This window comes from Podarcis liolepis (assembly GCF_965112155.1).
Source record: "Podarcis liolepis genome assembly, chromosome: 8".
In the NCBI taxonomy this organism is placed as follows: domain Eukaryota; kingdom Metazoa; phylum Chordata; class Lepidosauria; order Squamata; family Lacertidae; genus Podarcis; species Podarcis liolepis.
This window is the reverse complement of record NC_139560.1, coordinates 36,488,329-36,494,328: the sequence shown is the minus strand read 5'-3', so window position 1 is coordinate 36,494,328 and position 6,000 is coordinate 36,488,329. Positions and strand designations below refer to the sequence as shown.

At 42.2% G+C, this 6,000-nt stretch overlaps 1 protein-coding gene across 1 annotated transcript in view; it reads left to right on the top strand.

The window, feature by feature from the left end:
• Positions 1-777: 777 nt before the first annotated feature.
• Positions 778-6,000, top strand: part of CLVS1 (clavesin 1) — a 62,666-nt gene continuing 57,443 nt past the window's right edge. The window contains exon 1 of the mRNA XM_083518017.1: positions 778-1,081. The gene's annotated coding sequence lies outside the window, so the exon portion shown is untranslated. The remainder of the gene's footprint in view (positions 1,082-6,000) is intronic.

Sequence of the window (6,000 nt, the reverse complement as noted above, 5' to 3'; positions counted from 1 at the left end):
GAAAGCAAGGCAAACACAACAAAACCCTTGCACCCTGGGCACGAGAATTTAGCTCAAATGTTCTCTCCTTTAATAATTTTCAAATGCAATTTATTTTCTCAATAACTGGTGGAGAATAATAAAACACACACACACAAAGAAGAGAAAATGATGACACAGCACTACTCCCCAGCAATGAAAAGCAGACCCAAGGCTCTTTGTAGCTTGCAAGCTCCATGTATGTCTCAAAACCTCAGGATTCCATCTATTTGCATCTGTGCATAGCACAGATCAGAAAACACTTAACAGGCAGCAGCTCCCCAGTCCATATGTGCACAGAAATTATAACTAGAAGGCCTCTAAGTCCCTGCTGACTGGAAAACAGGGAAGATGTTCAATGAAGATTTTATGTTCCAACAACAGTGCTTAATAGTGACAACATCTTAAGCTGCTGGTGCGGAGCAGCAATCATCTCTTACAGCTCCTATGCAGGCTGACATTCTTTATTTCCCTCCTTTCTTTTTACATTCAAGGTTTAGGAGGTGTGTGTGCGGTTTCTTCCATGAAAGCACAGGAAAACAAAGGTGGGTTTTCGGTTGCCGTTTCCACCCCCCCCCCGCCACCGCTTTAACTATAAACACCTGGAAATGGTGGGTTTTTCAGGAGCTCTGCCCCGGGCGATGCATCAGGTGGCTTACCGCCCCCCCCCCTTAGGGAGCCTGTTTTTGATTTGGTCAAATCTGCAGTCAACGCTTTGTGAAGAACATTCGTGGAAGCATCTGTCACAAAAGGGGGTCTCTGCGTCTATGTGAGTGTTCCCACATTGTGCTCCCTCGTTACAATATTGGGTTGAACGGAGAAGGTCTTTAGGACCCAGGGGGACGGCAGGCCACTGCGTGGAGAAGGCGCACACGCGCGCATGCTACCCAAAAATGCATCGCCCCGTGGAGCCGGAGCTCACTCATTCACAGTTCTTTGGAGAGAGATCCTAGGCTGAGGCGGACAGTCAGCTACCTTCTCACCCACCCATCTTGGAGGCAAGGGTTCCTGCAGACAACCTCACTCAAGGCGGGGCTTCGTTTTTCCTTACGGCTCTCTAAAGGTATTTGGGACGATCTTTCTTGTGTCTGCAGTAGCTTCTGTTTTCTCCCTTCTTTTTTGTTGCAATACTATGGCTGCGGCGTTTCAGCACTATCCTGCGTGGACAGCGCTCGCCTGCAACCCATCTGCGCTTAACGTCCCTTCCCCCCACCCATTTTTCTTCCCTGCCTTTCGGCTACCCTTTTCTGCTTTTTAACGCCCCCCCCAGCAAAAAAAAAAAAAAAAAAATCTGCTTAAACTGAGCATTCCCGCAATTCTCAAGGGATCAACTGAAAAACAGGGCTGGAGGGGATGAAGAATCCTTATCGGCCGACCTCCCACCCCCAAACCTCAGAGAAGGCACAAGTTGAGGAGGGGAAGTTCAGGTGAAGGTTACCCATTTAGAGAAGGGAAAGCAAAGCCTGAGAGAGTTGCGAGGGGTAGGATAGCGCGGTGCCTCCCCGGGGTAGTTGCAGAGATGCCGCCTGCTCCTAAGCAAATCGTCGTCTGCTTCCTTCAGGCATATTAAAACAGAAGCTGAAGGATGTACTGGGGAAATAGAAAAACAGGGACAGTCAATAGAATTTCCTTCTCGACGAGAAAGCATCCCTATTAATATGGGACAGGGAGGAGGGAGAGTGAATCACTTCCACCCATTCCTCTCAGTAGCATTTACTGCAGAAAGTAAGGAAGTGCTTCTATCATCTATCTACGAAGCAAATGGAAGGATTTTAACATACACACCCATTCCCAACACATCTAAGTGTTATATTGGCATTGTTTCACAAGCAATTTCTGCTGCTGAAAATATTTTCTAATGGCCACTGCCAGTGGCTCGATATATCACTGGGAATGGGGGCGGTTGGGGGGGGGGTGGAGAGAAAATATTATTAAAGTTAAAGAACAGATGGCTGTTCTTTGTTCATAAGTAGACAGTGATTGGTTTATATTTGGAAGGAAAGGGCAGATCAGAGAGAGATTTCCTGGGCTTTCGTGGTCTAATCAGATGATAACACAGATTTTTCTGGTCTGGTACATTAAAAGTTAGTGCAGTGCCAACAAGTAAAATGACGTTATGTAACAGCATGATGTCATGCACCAAACAGCAAAGGTATGACTTTTCTCTTTCAGCTGGTAGTAGGTTGTTTATCATTTTGAAAATCTTTTGCTGACTTGCTTGCAGAGGCCTAAGTCACAGTTTAGTAAGTTTTTATTAAAAAAGAAAAGAAAGAAATTAGTCATTTTAGACAGTTTCGTTTATAATCCTCCCAATTTTGTTGACTCATCCCTGCTCTAAAAATCACAGATAATTTATAGGAACCAGAGCTTTCAAAGGAATGATAAAGCTCTTTGCTACTCTCAAATAGGCATTAGGATGGTTGGATGTGTGATCACAAAACATTGTTTTCACTTTTCAAAGAGTCTTTGCTCTCCAGCCTTCACTTATTTGCAGTGCTCATCTATGTACTCTAATTAAGTATTGTGTTCAGTAACTAGAAAGTGCAGAATTAGGCCTGCAGATCAGTGGTTCACACAATGATACATATTCGGGAAAATTCCAAATGTAATTTGAAGTTATTTCTTTAATACAGAAAGGTTTGTTTGCTTTGTTGATAAGTAGTTTATCCGCATCACAAAGAAACATAGTACATTTTTTTCTTTAAAGCACTTAATGAAAGTAAGTTATCCTGAAATCAGTAGTCATTACTTCCATGTAAATAAAGACTGAAATATTAGCCATGTCAGCCACTGCAAAGTCTTTATTTTGTGTATGCAATTGTTAATTTTTCACAAGACACATGCTTACTATGGAAAAGAAGAGACAACTGAGGAACTGAGGGTGAAGTCATAGCATTTGCTTGGTAGTTCTTGAAATTCACTGGTAAATGTTAGACATGGCTGTATTGCAAAATTCATTTGAGAGATTTTGAGTTGTACCTTGGTAAATACCACATGTGCAGGTTAAGGATGGACATGACGATGATCTTTGATTGTTGGCCTAGAGATTTACCAGTAAATGTTAGAAATGTTTGCATCATGGCTTGTTTCAGACATTTACCACTAAACAATTCACTAGTTAAGTATGGAAACATGTGCAAAATTTGTTTTGTGCTCTGCATGTGTTAGAATTTTCTGGCTTTTCTCTCTAGTGTTTGTAGTATTTGTAGTCTCTTAACCACAGAGAATAACATACATATTCCTTTGCAAAGTAATTACAGATGCTTTTTGTCTTGCATACTTCATACAATTCACATTAAAAGAGCTTAAAAGTAATTTATTAACATAATGCCCCCACTGCTGGAACTATATACTGTGATACTGAGTCATCCTACAGTACCGTCTGGTTTTCCTTCGTGCCCACACACTTCCTTTCTGGCAACGTCCTGTTGAACAACCACACTTGCAAGTGCTTGGCTGGCGCTACTCAGTGATGAAATTTCATTATATTAATTGGAGTCACCTGAACTTACACTAGTTGTGGGTCATCACATTTATCATATGACAAATTCTAAATGGGGACACAATACCCTAACAAATGGATATGCATGCTGTACCCCATGTACAGGGTGTGTACGTATGTTCTTTTTGGTTGGCAACCTTTAAAGCAAAGGTGAGGACATACCTTGCCTTCTCACATGCGCTTTAAATTTTAAGCTTTAAGCAAGCACCAAATAAAACATACCAGTATGTGTGCATTTCACCTCTTATGCAGCAATCTTATCTTTAGGATTCAAATATTGAAGCTCATTACAAAATTATCTCCTAAGAAGCTGCCCTGAGTTTTTGTTTCGGACTTGGGTAAAAAGATCATTCTCTCTCTGTGTGTTGCTTGCTCTTTTATGTAGTGTGAATGGTTGTTCACTGTTGAAAACTACAGTATATTATTGCTCCAAAATTACTGATCTGGCTGGGTTTCCCCAGCCATTCTGGGCGGCTCCCAACACAGATTTAAAATACATTAAAATGTCACACATTAAAAACTTCCCTGAACAGGGCTGCCTTCAGAAGTCTTCTAAATGTCAGGTAGTTGTTTATTTCCTTGACATCTGATGGGAGGGCGTTCCACAGGGCGGGCGCCACCACCAAGAAGGCCCTCTGCCTGGTTCCCTGTAGCTTTGCTTCTCACAGTGTGGAAAACGCCAGGAGGCCCTTGGCGCTGGGCTTCAGCTGGGCCAAGGACCAGAGTCATTTAATGCTTTTTCCTTGCCTCTTTGGCTATGCTCCTTCCATTAAGCACCACCACCACCATATATATCAGGGAAATCCATCTCTCCAGGTATTGTTTGACTCCAGCTCCCATCAGCCCCAGCCAGCATGCCCTAGGGGCAGCCAGTGCTATGCACCTGGCCTCCCATCAGCCATATTTCTCTGCTTTCTGGGCGGGAGATGGGGAGGGATAGTGGGCTGGGTGGCATGGGGTGGACATTGCTCAGTTTGGCTGTGTACTTTTTGATGCATTTTATTTATCATTTGTGACTTTTGTTATATTTTTAATTGTGCGGTTTTCTTCATGTTGTAAGCTGTCTTGAGCATGGTTTTAACTATGGAAATGCTGCATGCTAAGAAAATGTTGTAAGTGTGCATGTATGCAGTGGTGGAGACACTCTTCTGTTCTTGCTCCTGCACCTGCACTGCACTAGCCTACCTGAAACCTAGCCCTCCCCCTCTTCTTCCCAGTAAGCCCAGTGATGTGGTACATGGCCATGCCTGGCATGACCAATGCTCAGAGGTGATTGGAGTTGTAGTCTACAACAAAGGGAAGGAATTAAATTGGCCACCTATGGTCTATGCTATTTTTAAAAAATTAATTAATTAATTAATATAATCCACTGTACTTATTATTCCAGGTAGCATTGCAGACTAGTGGGTTTTTTTTAAAAAAAACACACACCCAATGTCTTGCTCATACCACAACTAGAAGTTTAAAATGATTCAATGCATTGCTCACACCACAGAGAAAAGGAAGAGCATTGTGTCGTGTTGTTAGCTCTGGCAGAGGAAACCAGAAAAGAAATGAAAATGATCAGGTGGGAAGGGCAGCAGGGAAGCAGCAGCACATGTGGGATCATAATCCAAAGAGAGGAAAGTAGTACCAATGGTCCAGAAGACATTTTAAGATGGTGCCACCAAGATGTTTCTTGGCCAAGCAAACATGGGTTGGGTTTTTTTAAAAAATGATCCTCCAATATCACCTTATGCCTGCAATTACAACCTGCCTCTGGTAAAGAGGCCCAGACTGTTTCAATATTCCAAGTATCCTAAGACAGTCTGCACTTCATAAATAGTTCCAAAATAAATTGAAATTAGAAGCATGATGCTGGATCAAAGACTTTTAAAATATAATTTTTGTTTTTTTATTAAGTCATTGATAGTGCAAACCTATGGATGTAAACTCAAAAGCAAGTTCCATTGAGTTCAGTGACATTAATCCTAGATAACTGTGGATGCTTCCAGACAACAGTTTAATACTGCAATCATTGGCAATTAAAATAAAATAAAATAAAATAAAATAAATTACCTGGCTTTCCCCTGCAAAAGTTAAATCCAGATTAAATCTGAGGGGAAAAATACATTTTGATGACAGTGATATTGTGTGGGTGCTGGGGACAACCAATGGCATCCCACAACAGTCTGGAAGCAACCTATAAATAGGTTTACAACCTTGGAGTTACTTGTCCTGGGAATATTATTTCTAGGGCACTTTGATTTGGATTATGTAGGCTGCTCTATGATGACTGGGAAGTGGAGAGACTTTCCTTTTTGTGCAAACTTCTGAAGCACTTCTGGAGTTTGTTCCAAGTCTATGAATGTACATCAGTTTACAGGGCAGCTGGAGATGCCCCCTGAAACTACACCATCCTTTACCTAGAAGGCTCCACCTAAAGTGGTGCCCTCCAGATGGTGCCAGACTACAACTCCCATAATCCCTGGCCACTGACA